Source organism: Mytilus trossulus, chromosome 11 (assembly GCF_036588685.1).
Source record: "Mytilus trossulus isolate FHL-02 chromosome 11, PNRI_Mtr1.1.1.hap1, whole genome shotgun sequence".
Classification (NCBI taxonomy): Eukaryota; Metazoa; Mollusca; class Bivalvia; order Mytilida; family Mytilidae; genus Mytilus; species Mytilus trossulus.
In genome coordinates this window covers 39,018,226-39,035,892 of record NC_086383.1, presented here as the reverse complement: position 1 = coordinate 39,035,892, position 17,667 = coordinate 39,018,226, and the positions used below count along the sequence as shown (strand labels likewise).

The 17,667-nt window shown below is 31.1% G+C and overlaps 1 protein-coding gene across 4 annotated transcripts in view; it reads left to right on the top strand.

The window, feature by feature from the left end:
- The window catches only part of LOC134691078 (cholecystokinin receptor type A-like), a 62,486-nt gene that overhangs the window by 37,969 nt on the left and 6,850 nt on the right, over nucleotides 1-17,667 (top strand). Inside the window, exon 1 of one of the 4 annotated variants that reach the window (XM_063551278.1) lies at nucleotides 11,136-11,245. The exons of the other annotated variants lie outside the window; for them this stretch is intronic. The gene's annotated coding sequence lies outside the window, so the exon portion shown is untranslated. Of the gene's footprint in view, nucleotides 1-11,135; nucleotides 11,246-17,667 lie in introns of those variants that run through there. 4 annotated transcript variants of the gene reach the window in all.

Sequence of the window (17,667 nt, the reverse complement as noted above, 5' to 3'; positions counted from 1 at the left end):
TGTTTTACTACCCAGTATTGTTAAAAAGTATTTCTAATTTAAATTTATACGAATAAGTTAGGAGGTTTATATTTCCTATTACAGTTTCAGGTTATAGCGTTACGATTAATAGAAATCTCTAAACAATCTATCCGTTTGTTACATAAAGGTCGATTTACTCAAATTCTGAAAAATTAATTATTGCGAATTGCATTTTGATTGTATTCGAAATGGATATTATGACAAGTGAATTTTGTAATTTGAAATTTGATTAATTCTTTGTGATTTATTCAAAATTATATAAATTGTTGATAGTGACAACGGCATGGTTTTCAATATCTTAATATTCCAAAAATAATATGTTATTAAAACCTTTTATTTAATAATTGAGATCTTGGAATATTTCATTTTGGCGAATGCAAAACTATGGATTAACCCTTCCTTTGACAATAAATAAACGCTTAAACAACTATTCGTGTATCATGACAATATCCTCCAAAAGTACGTCGAAGACACAAACGTTTTTACGGCAAATCATAAATCATTTAGCCAAATAAAATCCCAAAGTATTGAAAAATTATACCCTCTAGCTTAAAAAAATGTACATTTCTGTCTTATTCTTGACTGTGATAGTTTGTTTGGCGGAGTGTTAATTTGCACATCAGGTATGTACTCATAACAAGAGATGTTTGACATTTCGGAGCACACAATCTCTGTCCTCTACGACTTTATGCCTTGGTTTTTGTTTACAACGTGTTTACAGTGATGTTAGGTTTACAATGTAGACCGCAGAGAGAGAGAGAGAGAGAGAGAGAGAGAGAGAGAGAGAGAGAGAGCGAGAGAGCGAGCTAAAACATAGTTAACAGTTCCGGACAATAGAGCCTAGCATATTTTGACTATTTTATTTATTGTGTCTACAAGTTTGATCGTTTATATCAATATACAATGTTATTTCCATTGTTTTATGCAATGAAGGTCTACATATAATAGTAATGCTGCAGCTGATTTAATAAGTTTATGTAAATAAATCGAGAAAAAAAAACTTCGGTTTCTTTATAGTACAATCTGAATAAAATTTGGATCTATTATTATTTTCATTCGTATAGTTCTGAACATAATATTCAATTTCATGATGCTTGATGTATAGGGGAAACGGAAGTATTACATTTTCCCAGCATTAGGTTGGCCTTTTGTGTACCCAAGACAGGGCGAAGGAAGTCAACTTAAGAACGCTGTGATTGGATGTATTAAAGGGTACAAGTTATTTTTTTATTTATCTATTAATAACTGCAGTGTGTATATTTACAATATAAATTTTAGAATCTATTGAAATATTTTCTAGTGAATTATTCGAAAATGTTGCATAATTAGTAAAGGTTGAATCAAGTGCATTTGGTTACTATGCAATTATTCTAAAAATAGTAAAATCACGTGAAGGCCGCGTGGAGTCTGCATGCACAAAGCGTGATAGATATTGTTCGGAACCAAATTGCGTTCTGAAATTCTCTTGACTTTTTATTACTTTAACATATTCCCAATCATTTATTTATTTAGTATATTGATATATAATATATAATATAATAAAGCCTGACGAAAGTTCATTCTGTTGTTTCGGGATTCTTCTTAAATACTCGGATACATCGGGATTTTTCAATCTCTAAATTCTGAAAATCAAGTGAAGGCTGCTTGGAGTTTGCATGCAGCAAAAAAAGTGAAACCTTTGGGGGAACAACGTAAAAGTATCATGTTCTGACAGAATATTAGACTTAAGTGAAATGTTTTTGACATCTCTTTTGAAAAAGGTCAAAATGGCTGCCGTTGATATGGACACAGCAAAATTTGAAAAGTGAACCATTTACGGCCTTCAACAATGAGAAAATCAAATGCATTATATTTAGTTAGAATTTGTTGAAAAAATATGAAAAGTGAAGCATTTACGGGCTTCAACAATGAGCGAAACCAAATGCATTATATTTAGAAATTGCTTTAAAAAATATGTAAAATGAAGCATTTTCTACCTTCAACAATGAGCTAATAGCAACTGTTGCCTAAAGAGTGTTTCAATGGAAGTCGCGAATTTCTGTATTCTTCCCATTATGATGTCATTGGTCTGTATTCTTTATTTTTGTTTAATTATTTTGTTAAAATTTCTTTATACTTTACCACCCTATTAGCCTTTATTTTTTATATTGGGGTATAAAAGCGTATAGTATGCATTTACAGTTTAAGATGCCATAAATAAATTAATATAATTTCTGACACTATAAATTCTGTTAATAATATATTTATTTAGGCGCTCCATATAAATAACATGATAAGAATCAATCAAGTTCATATGGACAGGTTACTCGGACATTTTTCTATAAATAGAAAATCAGGTGAAAGCTGCATGGGTTCTTATTATAGGACATTAATCACGACCAGGTCAAAAATGTTGCATAATTAGTAAAGGTTGAATCAAGTGCATTTGGTTACTATGCAATTATTCTAAAAATAGTAAAATCACGTGAAGGCCGCGTGGAGTCTGCATGCACAAAGCGTGATAGATATTGTTCGGAACCAAATTGCGTTCTGAAATTCTCTTGACTTTTTATTACTTTAACATATTCCCAATCATTTATTTATTTAGTATATTGATATATAATATATAATATAATAAAGCCTGACGAAAGTTCATTCTGTTGTTTCGGGATTCTTCTTAAATACTCGGATACATCGGGATTTTTCAATCTCTAAATTCTGAAAATCAAGTGAAGGCTGCTTGGAGTTTGCATGCAGCAAAAAAAGTGAAACCTTTGGGGGAACAACGTAAAAGTATCATGTTCTGACAGAATATTAGACTTAAGTGAAATGTTTTTGACATCTCTTTTGAAAAAGGTCAAAATGGCTGCCGTTGATATGGACACAGCAAAATTTGAAAAGTGAACCATTTACGGCCTTCAACAATGAGAAAATCAAATGCATTATATTTAGTTAGAATTTGTTGAAAAAATATGAAAAGTGAAGCATTTACGGGCTTCAACAATGAGCGAAACCAAATGCATTATATTTAGAAGTTGCTTTAAAAAATATGTAAAATGAAGCATTTTCTACCTTCAACAATGAGCTAATAGCAACTGTTGCCTAAAGAGTGTTTCAATGGAAGTCGCGAATTTCTGTATTCTTCCCATTATGATGTCATTGGTCTGTATTCTTTATTTTTGTTTAATTATTTTGTTAAAATTTCTTTATACTTTACCACCCTATTAGCCTTTATTTTTTATATTGGGGTATAAAAGCGTATAGTATGCATTTACAGTTTAAGATGCCATAAATAAATTAATATAATTTCTGACACTATAAATTCTGTTAATAATATATTTATTTAGGCGCTCCATATAAATAACATGATAAGAATCAATCAAGTTCATATGGACAGGTTACTCGGACATTTTTCTATAAATAGAAAATCAGGTGAAAGCTGCATGGGTTCTTATTATAGGACATTAATCACGACCAGGTCAAAAATGTTGCATAATTAGTAAAGGTTGAATCAAGTGCATTTGGTTACTATGCAATTATTCTAAAAATAGTAAAATCACGTGAAGGCCGCGTGGAGTCTGCATGCACAAAGCGTGATAGATATTGTTCGGAACCAAATTGCGTTCTGAAATTCTCTTGACTTTTTATTACTTTAACATATTCCCAATCATTTATTTATTTAGTATATTGATATATAATATATAATATAATAAAGCCTGACGAAAGTTCATTCTGTTGTTTCGGGATTCTTCTTAAATACTCGGATACATCGGGATTTTTCAATCTCTAAATTCTGAAAATCAAGTGAAGGCTGCTTGGAGTTTGCATGCAGCAAAAAAAGTGAAACCTTTGGGGGAACAACGTAAAAGTATCATGTTCTGACAGAATATTAGACTTAAGTGAAATGTTTTTGACATCTCTTTTGAAAAAGGTCAAAATGGCTGCCGTTGATATGGACACAGCAAAATTTGAAAAGTGAACCATTTACGGCCTTCAACAATGAGAAAATCAAATGCATTATATTTAGTTAGAATTTGTTGAAAAAATATGAAAAGTGAAGCATTTACGGGCTTCAACAATGAGCGAAACCAAATGCATTATATTTAGAAGTTGCTTTAAAAAATATGTAAAATGAAGCATTTTCTACCTTCAACAATGAGCTAATAGCAACTGTTGCCTAAAGAGTGTTTCAATGGAAGTCGCGAATTTCTGTATTCTTCCCATTATGATGTCATTGGTCTGTATTCTTTATTTTTGTTTAATTATTTTGTTAAAATTTCTTTATACTTTACCACCCTATTAGCCTTTATTTTTTATATTGGGGTATAAAAGCGTATAGTATGCATTTACAGTTTAAGATGCCATAAATAAATTAATATAATTTCTGACACTATAAATTCTGTTAATAATATATTTATTTAGGCGCTCCATATAAATAACATGATAAGAATCAATCAAGTTCATATGGACAGGTTACTCGGACATTTTTCTATAAATAGAAAATCAGGTGAAAGCTGCATGGGTTCTTATTATAGGACATTAATCACGACCAGGTCAAAAATGTTGCATAATTAGTAAAGGTTGAATCAAGTGCATTTGGTTACTATGCAATTATTCTAAAAATAGTAAAATCACGTGAAGGCCGCGTGGAGTCTGCATGCACAAAGCGTGATAGATATTGTTCGGAACCAAATTGCGTTCTGAAATTCTCTTGACTTTTTATTACTTTAACATATTCCCAATCATTTATTTATTTAGTATATTGATATATAATATATAATATAATAAAGCCTGACGAAAGTTCATTCTGTTGTTTCGGGATTCTTCTTAAATACTCGGATACATCGGGATTTTTCAATCTCTAAATTCTGAAAATCAAGTGAAGGCTGCTTGGAGTTTGCATGCAGCAAAAAAAGTGAAACCTTTGGGGGAACAACGTAAAAGTATCATGTTCTGACAGAATATTAGACTTAAGTGAAATGTTTTTGACATCTCTTTTGAAAAAGGTCAAAATGGCTGCCGTTGATATGGACACAGCAAAATTTGAAAAGTGAACCATTTACGGCCTTCAACAATGAGAAAATCAAATGCATTATATTTAGTTAGAATTTGTTGAAAAAATATGAAAAGTGAAGCATTTACGGGCTTCAACAATGAGCGAAACCAAATGCATTATATTTAGAAGTTGCTTTAAAAAATATGTAAAATGAAGCATTTTCTACCTTCAACAATGAGCTAATAGCAACTGTTGCCTAAAGAGTGTTTCAATGGAAGTCGCGAATTTCTGTATTCTTCCCATTATGATGTCATTGGTCTGTATTCTTTATTTTTGTTTAATTATTTTGTTAAAATTTCTTTATACTTTACCACCCTATTAGCCTTTATTTTTTATATTGGGGTATAAAAGCGTATAGTATGCATTTACAGTTTAAGATGCCATAAATAAATTAATATAATTTCTGACACTATAAATTCTGTTAATAATATATTTATTTAGGCGCTCCATATAAATAACATGATAAGAATCAATCAAGTTCATATGGACAGGTTACTCGGACATTTTTCTATAAATAGAAAATCAGGTGAAAGCTGCATGGGTTCTTATTATAGGACATTAATCACGACCAGGTCAAAAATGTTGCATAATTAGTAAAGGTTGAATCAAGTGCATTTGGTTACTATGCAATTATTCTAAAAATAGTAAAATCACGTGAAGGCCGCGTGGAGTCTGCATGCACAAAGCGTGATAGATATTGTTCGGAACCAAATTGCGTTCTGAAATTCTCTTGACTTTTTATTACTTTAACATATTCCCAATCATTTATTTATTTAGTATATTGATATATAATATATAATATAATAAAGCCTGACGAAAGTTCATTCTGTTGTTTCGGGATTCTTCTTAAATACTCGGATACATCGGGATTTTTCAATCTCTAAATTCTGAAAATCAAGTGAAGGCTGCTTGGAGTTTGCATGCAGCAAAAAAAGTGAAACCTTTGGGGGAACAACGTAAAAGTATCATGTTCTGACAGAATATTAGACTTAAGTGAAATGTTTTTGACATCTCTTTTGAAAAAGGTCAAAATGGCTGCCGTTGATATGGACACAGCAAAATTTGAAAAGTGAACCATTTACGGCCTTCAACAATGAGAAAATCAAATGCATTATATTTAGTTAGAATTTGTTGAAAAAATATGAAAAGTGAAGCATTTACGGGCTTCAACAATGAGCGAAACCAAATGCATTATATTTAGAAGTTGCTTTAAAAAATATGTAAAATGAAGCATTTTCTACCTTCAACAATGAGCTAATAGCAACTGTTGCCTAAAGAGTGTTTCAATGGAAGTCGCGAATTTCTGTATTCTTCCCATTATGATGTCATTGGTCTGTATTCTTTATTTTTGTTTAATTATTTTGTTAAAATTTCTTTATACTTTACCACCCTATTAGCCTTTATTTTTTATATTGGGGTATAAAAGCGTATAGTATGCATTTACAGTTTAAGATGCCATAAATAAATTAATATAATTTCTGACACTATAAATTCTGTTAATAATATATTTATTTAGGCGCTCCATATAAATAACATGATAAGAATCAATCAAGTTCATATGGACAGGTTACTCGGACATTTTTCTATAAATAGAAAATCAGGTGAAAGCTGCATGGGTTCTTATTATAGGACATTAATCACGACCAGGTCAAAAATGTTGCATAATTAGTAAAGGTTGAATCAAGTGCATTTGGTTACTATGCAATTATTCTAAAAATAGTAAAATCACGTGAAGGCCGCGTGGAGTCTGCATGCACAAAGCGTGATAGATATTGTTCGGAACCAAATTGCGTTCTGAAATTCTCTTGACTTTTTATTACTTTAACATATTCCCAATCATTTATTTATTTAGTATATTGATATATAATATATAATATAATAAAGCCTGACGAAAGTTCATTCTGTTGTTTCGGGATTCTTCTTAAATACTCGGATACATCGGGATTTTTCAATCTCTAAATTCTGAAAATCAAGTGAAGGCTGCTTGGAGTTTGCATGCAGCAAAAAAAGTGAAACCTTTGGGGGAACAACGTAAAAGTATCATGTTCTGACAGAATATTAGACTTAAGTGAAATGTTTTTGACATCTCTTTTGAAAAAGGTCAAAATGGCTGCCGTTGATATGGACACAGCAAAATTTGAAAAGTGAACCATTTACGTCATTCAACAATGAGAAAATCAAATGCATTATATTTAGTTAGAATTTGTTGAAAAAATATGAAAAGTGAAGCATTTACGGGCTTCAACAATGAGCGAAACCAAATGCATTATATTTAGAAGTTGCTTTAAAAAATATGTAAAATGAAGCATTTTCTACCTTCAACAATGAGCTAATAGCAACTGTTGCCTAAAGAGTGTTTCAATGGAAGTCGCGAATTTCTGTATTCTTCCCATTATGATGTCATTGGTCTGTATTCTTTATTTTTGTTTAATTATTTTGTTAAAATTTCTTTATACTTTACCACCCTATTAGCCTTTATTTTTTATATTGGGGTATAAAAGCGTATAGTATGCATTTACAGTTTAAGATGCCATAAATAAATTAATATAATTTCTGACACTATAAATTCTGTTAATTATATATTTATTTAGGCGCTCCATATAAATAACATGATAAGAATCAATCAAGTTCATATGGACAGGTTACTCGGACATTTTTCTATAAATAGAAAATCAGGTGAAAGCTGCATGGGTTCTTATTATAGGACATTAATCACGACCAGGTCAAAAATGTTGCATAATTAGTAAAGGTTGAATCAAGTGCATTTGGTTACTATGCAATTATTCTAAAAATAGTAAAATCACGTGAAGGCCGCGTGGAGTCTGCATGCACAAAGCGTGATAGATATTGTTCGGAACCAAATTGCGTTCTGAAATTCTCTTGACTTTTTATTACTTTAACATATTCCCAATCATTTATTTATTTAGTATATTGATATATAATATATAATATAATAAAGCCTGACGAAAGTTCATTCTGTTGTTTCGGGATTCTTCTTAAATACTCGGATACATCGGGATTTTTCAATCTCTAAATTCTGAAAATCAAGTGAAGGCTGCTTGGAGTTTGCATGCAGCAAAAAAAGTGAAACCTTTGGGGGAACAACGTAAAAGTATCATGTTCTGACAGAATATTAGACTTAAGTGAAATGTTTTTGACATCTCTTTTGAAAAAGGTCAAAATGGCTGCCGTTGATATGGACACAGCAAAATTTGAAAAGTGAACCATTTACGGCCTTCAACAATGAGAAAATCAAATGCATTATATTTAGTTAGAATTTGTTGAAAAAATATGAAAAGTGAAGCATTTACGGGCTTCAACAATGAGCGAAACCAAATGCATTATATTTAGAAGTTGCTTTAAAAAATATGTAAAATGAAGCATTTTCTACCTTCAACAATGAGCTAATAGCAACTGTTGCCTAAAGAGTGTTTCAATGGAAGTCGCGAATTTCTGTATTCTTCCCATTATGATGTCATTGGTCTGTATTCTTTATTTTTGTTTAATTATTTTGTTAAAATTTCTTTATACTTTACCACCCTATTAGCCTTTATTTTTTATATTGGGGTATAAAAGCGTATAGTATGCATTTACAGTTTAAGATGCCATAAATAAATTAATATAATTTCTGACACTATAAATTCTGTTAATAATATATTTATTTAGGCGCTCCATATAAATAACATGATAAGAATCAATCAAGTTCATATGGACAGGTTACTCGGACATTTTTCTATAAATAGAAAATCAGGTGAAAGCTGCATGGGTTCTTATTATAGGACATTAATCACGACCAGGTCAAAAATGTTGCATAATTAGTAAAGGTTGAATCAAGTGCATTTGGTTACTATGCAATTATTCTAAAAATAGTAAAATCACGTGAAGGCCGCGTGGAGTCTGCATGCACAAAGCGTGATAGATATTGTTCGGAACCAAATTGCGTTCTGAAATTCTCTTGACTTTTTATTACTTTAACATATTCCCAATCATTTATTTATTTAGTATATTGATATATAATTTAGTAAACGCATCAATGTAAATATAACGGAATTTGACGAGACTGTCATTAAAGTGAGAGGTTTAGCGCTTTAAACCCAGGTTTAATCCACCATTTTCTACTTTTGAAAATCCCTGTACCAAGTAAGGAATATGACAGTTCTTGTCCATTCGTTTTTGATGTGTTTTGTTATTTGATTTTGCAATGTGATTATGGACTTTCTGACTTGATTTCTCTCTAAGTTCAGTATTTTTGTGATTTTACTTTTTTTATATCTTTATCTAACCTCAGCTGAGGTCAAATGTAGTATATTCAGTTATGCATTATGTGTCATTAGTGTTAATTACTGGTAACAATTAATTAGATCAAGATGCTGTGTACCTGAAACAGTCTTCATTGATATGCAGCTGTTAATTTACATAGGCAAGTAATGCCATTGTAATATCTATATATGTAAATAGATCAGACTGTTATGCTAAATATTTCACAACTCTGGTTTTAGTGAACGTCATTTGTGCGTTGAGAGGCGTCGTCACTTCCATTCTAATGTTGAACGAGTGGTTGGAAAACTAGAATTCTAGTTTGTACGAATTATACTGCAAATTGAATTCTAAATAATTGACAATCAGCACTGTTGTCATTAGGGAACTGTCATTAAGTACCTACAGAACAACCATTGTTTCTAGTTTATCCTGCCCAATGACGATCATTAAGACGCTTCATGAACGTAAGTAGTGCAGGAATACAGGAGATCCCCTCTATCTGGTAAATGACGTCATAAAGGCGTGCATAATTGACGAGTTTTTTCCGGTGACGGATGAACTCGAAAGTGGTCTATTGTATTGTATCAATACACTTATCCAATAAAAGACTGTAGTAACCAAAGAGATAATCAAAAGTCGAGAGAGGCTGGCAAACTAGCACTCAATTGACAAAACTAACGACATCTACACTTCATATAACAGTTATTAAGATTTAAACGAACTGACTAAAAAATTTTACCAACATTTATAGTTATTCGGCTTTAATGAGAATGTTTGTCCCTAGGAAACTCTCCTTATCTTTACAGCTGTGTTCGTTATCATCAATCCCTTGTACGTGTGTATCATCTTCAATTGAATTCTTATTTATCAGTTCCATTACATAATGGATAAAGCATTAAGGTAGATATGTAAAAGTCTAAGGTAAAAGTTAATTGATATCCCATGTTAATAAAGGTTAAATGTACAGTTTGTTTATTGTACTTCCCTTTTCTATTTGATAAAGGTGATGATTTGTGATGCTTCGATAAAATTGTATAATACAATGATAGAGTTTAGTTTATGTCAACGATAGAACAAGAAAACAAAATGTCAGAGTTGTAGCAGGCTATTTAATATTTTTCGAGGAAAAGAGGTAAACTCTCCTTATCGCCACATCCATTTTCGTTATCATGGCTTCCTGATACATTTGTATCATCTTATATTTATTTCTTATTTTTCAATCCAATTTCATGATGGGTAAAACATTAAGGTAGATAAAGTTAATTGATATGCCATGTAAGTACAGGTTTAATGTTCTAATTGGGGGAATTGGGTTTTTTTGTACTTTATTTGCCAGTTCTTGGTATTTGATAATGATGATTATTGGTGCTGTTTCGATACATTGTTTAATACAATGGTGGATTTATGTTTATATCAAAGAATGAATAGAAAACCAAAGAGTCAGAGTTCTAGCAGGTTATTAAATGTTTTTTGGAGGAAAAAACTTCACGCCCATTTTCGTCATCGTTGATTCTTGGTACATGTGTTTCATCTTCCATTTCATCTTTTTTTATCAGTTCCGTTGTATAATGGCAAGAACATTTAGGCATGTAAATTTTAATTGATATACCATGTAAAAACAGGTTTAATTAAATTTTGTTTTAATACTTTATTTACTGCTATTTGATAATAACAATAATTGGTGTTGCTTCGATACATTGTATAATACAATAGTTGATTTTGTAGCGTAACAAACATATACAATTATCTTGGAATGCTTTGCAATCACAATTAATCGCGTTTCTTTGTACTGCAGTGTACAATGTTATTCTACTGTGTATCAAAATAACATTTACACGGAATAAACCATAACTATCATATGTCATTTCATTCATATGTTGCATTCTGGTGGAATAACATCTATTTACATTTTTAAATTGTATCCCTCCGGTAAGTAGTATACCTATCGTATTTTGTATTTTGTATTTTAATTGGTTTCTGGTGGAGATTTCCTGATTATGATTATTATCTATGTTTGTGTAAATAGTTAATAATTTTATTTTATAGTATACGTAATTACAATTATTGAAATAATTTTTTTTTAAGTGTCGGAAACAGTATAACCTTTCTACCGAGGACATTTTTTTAAAAGTTGTAATTTAAATTGCTAAAAGGTTAAAGTTAAAATATATAGAAAACAAACAAAACTGCATTATTTCATCGCTCTGCACGAAAGCACATCTGGCATGGATTAACAGTATAACTGTATAACCTTTAATACCATTATGATTTTTCTTCAAATTATGTGAAAGATTCTTACAATTTATTCTAATAAACTGCACCTAGTTCCTGTCGTATTTGACATAAAACCTTTGTGACTTTGACATACATGATATATATCGGGTTTTTTTTAACTATTTTGTTTCGATTAGATCTGTTGTAAATTAAAACCGCTTTTCATTGTATCAAACATAATATCAACAAAAAGTGTTATTTTCATTTATTAACACTGGGTCGATGCCTCTGCTAGTCGACTGTAAGTCCCTGTGGGTATCACTAACCCACTAGTTAGTGCATCGATTCGGTACTAACTCGATTTTTAATAAACTTCACTTAAATTCGTCGATAATAAATTAAGTTATTATACAACAAAACTAAGATTTTGACTCATTGAGACTAGGTTTATTTCTTTTGTTCCTTGTATTTATGACGCTTTTAACGTTTTAGGGTCCTATACATACTTGGCTCTAAAAGGTTTGGGTTTGAGAGATCGTTATTAAGGTAAATACAGGAAGACGCGTGAGATAAATAAGGTTTGTTTTTTTGTAAGTGATACGTCTAGTATCGTTGATGGCCTTTTACATCCATTTGCTCGGTGTAATTTCTGGTGGATGTTTCGTCCCGAGGAGGTTTCGCCACATTAGTATTTTGCATGGTCATTTTTATTAATCAAATGTTCAACAATGCGTTAATAATTCTAAAAAACACGGGATTTCCATGATCAGTCAGAGATGGCGTTGGCCAGATTTTTACCTTTTGGTAGAATTGTAGGGTACCGGCTGTTTTAAATCGAGGTCAGCTGATGAATAATTCTTGTGTGGTCAAATCGGGTATCTGCTGTTGATAAGCCTGGTGTCTTTGTTGAGTTTTCATTACAAAATCTTGCTAAATTTTCTATTTACATTTAAAATCTTTTATAAGGCGTATATCGTTTTAATTCAACAATGGACAATACATTGTTATGGATTTTGTTATACATGTATATGTAATTAAAAAGCAATTGTGAATACAATGTTCCTTGTTCAATAAGCAATATGAAATTTTAACGCTGTTTTTGATGCTTCATGGTCGTTTCACAGATGGCAAAGATGATATCGCTGTTTTTATTAAACTTCAATATAGATTAATAATACATTGATTGATTTTGAAGCGTAGAATCCGGAATGAATATAAAGCCTAAAGTATGTAAATCAATGGTGTTTCATTGTGCTATTCCATTAGTTTACTATATATTACAATACGCTGTGCACCGAGTGAACTCGTATCATGTAACATGTGTCTAGTACCATATCAAAGCAATGTTGCACTTTTTTTGGATGTTATGGGAAAGTATTTTAGAGAAATATATGTGTATATGTTTGTATACGAAAGGCATTGATACAATATTTTTTTTGTAAATTCGTTGTTGGTGAAAGTAAAATATTCGAACACAAAGCATTTTCTACAAACCAGACGCATGTTCTCACCTATATTTGCCACAACTTGTTGGAATTTAGGTTTTCAATGTTCGTCAATTTTGTATTTGACTGGGATTTCAAACTGTGATTCATGATTAGTAAAGTGGTTTTTTTTTCCATAAAAGGTAAGTAGTACATATTCGGTGTTGACATGAATATCAATAACATGGTCATATCTATAAATTTCCTGTTTACAAAACTTTGAATTTTTCGAAAAACTATAGATTGTCTTATCCCAGGCAAAGATTACCTTAGCCGTATTTGGCACAACTTTTTGGAATTTTGGATCCCCAATGCTCTTCAATTTTGTACTTGTTTGGCTTTATAAATATTTTGATATGAGCGTCACTGATGAGTCTTATGTAGATGAAACGAGCGTCTGGCGTACTAAATTATAATCCTGGTACCTTTGATAACTATTTTAGTAAGTTTAACCCGATAAAATCGACTAACAGAAGTATCTGGAGAAACGACATCAGCTATATATATAAAGTAGTTATCAGACATTAAATTTTGAAATAGAAGATTAACTTTATTTTAAATCTGATAAACATTTTAATTGAGATTTTGTCTATAATCGTTTACTTAGATAAGCGAAATTTTACACAGTTAGTTTTTTTTTATCTCACTATATACTTGCGTTATTCTTAATGTTAACGTTAATATGGTGAAGCCCTGAGGTATGGTCTGCCTTCGTGTCATTATAGAAAGATTACGACAATGAAACAGCAACACAAAAACCAATTGAAAAAACTAGAGGCTTTAAAGAGCCTGTGTCGCTCACCTGCATCATCCACATTGGCCACTTTGTAGTAAATACAAACAGTCATTAATGGGGCGTCACTCTATTAAGTGTTAACTGAAAAATTTGGTTTAGTTATTGTATTTGTAGTTCTTATCCTACTGATCATTTTCAATATTAAATATAAAAAAGAAGATGTGGTATGGTTGCTAATGAGACAACTATCCACAAAAGACCAAAATGACACAAACATTAACAACTATAGGTCACCGTAAGCTTATTTTCAATAGACAAAAATAAATTAGTCCTTCAACACCAGATTTATAAAAAGTCGTTTAAAAATTTGGATATCAAAGACAATAGAAAGATCTCGTCGTTCAGAACATTTAAGCCTTATCAGATATCTCTTTTTTTTATAATAATCGTATTGTTCAAGCGGATAGAAAATATTTTCGGGTGTAAGCCATGTTCCCTTTGTTTGTCGACAAGTATAGTAGGGCTATATGATACATTTTGGTAGTTAACTATTGTGACCAAGTTTTGTAAAATTTGACCCATGCAGTAGTATTAGAAGAGATGCCCGCTGAAATAGTAAAAGGACGACTATGATGACAGACAGACGACAGACTCAAAGTAATGATAAAAGATTACACTGGCCATTCGGTGAGGTTAGCTAAAAATAAAAACAGGAACTTTTCCTCGGAACATGATAACCCTTTGTTTTCATTGATGTTGCAATAATGTCACAATAGCATATTTCTAGATCTTCCATGTATAACAAATGAATCAATACATACGCAATCATTACTTGCAAATAATTACCCGTATATTCCTGCATATAACAAAAAATTAGTGCATTTAATTTTCTAAATCCGTCCTTTGGGACTAAAATAACCTCACAAATAATGCACTTATAATGTACTGCTTGAAACTGGAATAGTGATTATGCTAAATCTACTAATAATGCAAACTGCAGATTTTATTGACAACGTTATTATGCAATCAACGGTGGTATATATTTTGGTAAAGTCTTGATACTAGTAATACTTAAAGGATAATAGTGGTGTGTTGTTTGTTCGCAGCCGGACTCCTGAAAAATCTGTCGTTTGGTTAGTGCAGCGTTCAAAACTTAAGTCTGAAATAGATTTTTGTGTGGGTTTTTTTTTATTCGAAAGGTCCTGTATCTCTTCGAATCCTCTAAATAACATTTTGCTAAGTTCAGCTTATTACAACACAATATAAATTAAAGGTTTGTTGACAATGATACAGGAGAGGAAAAGGGGGTGGGTGGGTACATGGGTAAATTATTCTATGTAATTGAAGAAATAACTAGCATAATCAGTTACAAATATAACGGACAAAAAAAGGCGAGAACATGTTAATTAGATAAGAAGTAAATTTGACTTATCGTACGAAAATATAATGAACTAACTCGATTATCCTTCGTATAATGAAAAATGATATCAAATATTAAAAAAGAAAATTAAAAAAAATGTAAAAAAAAAAATAATCAAATGTTAAATATATGTCATCGCCAATATTTAATGCATGTACATGTAACTGGCATTTCCGACCAACCAGATCCTTTTGGTTTATAACTTATTTTGGTCATGTTCGTTTGTTACCGCGGTTTTTATTTGTTTTTTCGTGTGGTTTGTTTCAAAATGGTTTTGACAATGGTATTTTCTGTTTTATTGAACTTGATTTTTTTATTTTTTGAAGTTCCTTTTTTCTAAGTAAATATATAAGACTTTCTGTACCAGTGATATTTTTCATTCAACTCAGTTCTTACACTATATCTGTTTGTTAACGCCAGGTTTGTCGATAAACCATCAATATGCAATTAATATTCAATCTTTTTTTTGTTGCTGATTTGATTTTATACGAATTGGGAATACATGCCGCACATTACTTGAATTTGATATCAGCAATATCTATTGTTATTATATATTAACTGTATTTATAATTGTATTCACCTTATAAAAGTACAACATTTATTCAGATTTATAAGGGTTTTTAAAACGAAATTTAAATTCCGCTTAACATGTAGTTTTTGCAGTTTCTTTATTAGTCAACTGGGAATAACAAAGCGTCATAAAGATGCACTTGGTGTTAAAATTGTGGGAAAGCATTTTAAATGTTCTTCATTGCGTGTGGAAGAGCTTTAAACATTTACAAATTTTGCTGATCTTTGAATTTGTTTCACATTCAAGACTCTGTGATAATGTATTGCGACAAAAAGTTCAAAATGAAACTTCCAGTCAAAGGAAATTGTTAAATGCATAGCTTCTAAGCTGTTGTGTTTATTACATGTAACATTCATGTTACTAAGGTGATGTGGAGTATACGTCAGTGACAGCAAACAATTGACAACAAAAATACCCAAACGACATCTAGATTCCAATATACTGTCTTTAACAATATCCATGTGCATATATTATACATTTAGCTTACCTCCTATACATTTCTAGGAATATAACTGGTTAAAAGCGACCTCGTGGAGACTGTGTATATTCAATATTAGGTTAGTAGGGAGTCGGGGCTTATTTCAATACACGGTTAGTAGTGGATTTACGACTTAGGCACTGTTTGATTATTTAAAAGTATTGAAAGTTTTGTTTAATATTGTTTTATCAAGGTTGATAATAGATTTATCGTTTACATTAGTTTTTTAGTGCAGACCAATTGAAGAAGGTTCTTAAAATTAAACACTTGAACACTTTGAAACAAGAAGATGTGTTATGATAGCAAATAAGACAACTTGAGTCTAAATTCAACATATAATAATTTCAGATGTATATATGTTAAACGTTTAATCCCGCTGCAAATGTTTGCACCTGTCATAAGTCAGGAATCTGATGTACAGTAGTTGTCGTTTATTTATGTAATATATACGTGTTTCTCGTTTCTCGTTTTGTTTATATAGATTAGACCGTTGGTTTTCCCGTTTGAATGGTTTTACACTAGTAATTTTGGGGCCCTTTATAGCTTGTTGTTCGGTGTGAGCCAAGGCTCCGTGTTGAAGGCCGTACTTTAACCTATAATGGTTTACTTTTTAAATTGTTATTTGGATGGAGAGTTGTCTCATTGGCACTCACACCACATCTTCCTATATCTAAGTGTTATATACGTTTTAAAAAATTATAAAAATTGGTTCAGCTGGAACACTGTCAAATGTATTGTTTAGGGGAATCTCACATTGATGGATAAGGGTCCTTCGTTTCTGTACTCTTTACTGTTTTATGTTCTTATTTCCGATTCCCTATTTTCATTGTTCATTAAGCAACCTTTTTTTCATAATTTTTTTTGTCCTATTTTTCTCTCTTTTTTTCTCTCTTTTTTTACCATTATTTTCTAATCTGTCAATCTTATTCGGATCCTCATTTAAACGATTCAGGAAGATCAAAATTATGAGGCATTTGCTTTCTTTAATTATTGTAATAGTAATATATTTCTCAGTACTAAGTATTACATGATGATGATATTATGTCACTGAAGATGGACACTAATGCCGTCTTTACCCTACTAAATAGTTTGCAGTTGATCCTACACATAATCATTTGGCCATTTCAGTTAATTTCTGACAGGTGGGGATGGATGGGGAGATTTTTTTTTATACGTATCAAAAAATAAATCATGGAAAACTACCTATCAGATCAAAATTTAAGACCTATCAGATGTAGTTTCTGTTCATATTGGGTAGATGGGCTTACATGGGAAAAAATGACCTACAGATTTTTTTACTGCAAGGATTGTGCCCATTAGAATTTTAAATACAAAACAAGATAATGCATGATACGAAACTGTCTACATTCCAAAGCACCGCTAAGATCTGACATTGGCAATTTTGTAACCCTAAGATGTTATTATTTTTAATAATTTCCTGCTGAAAG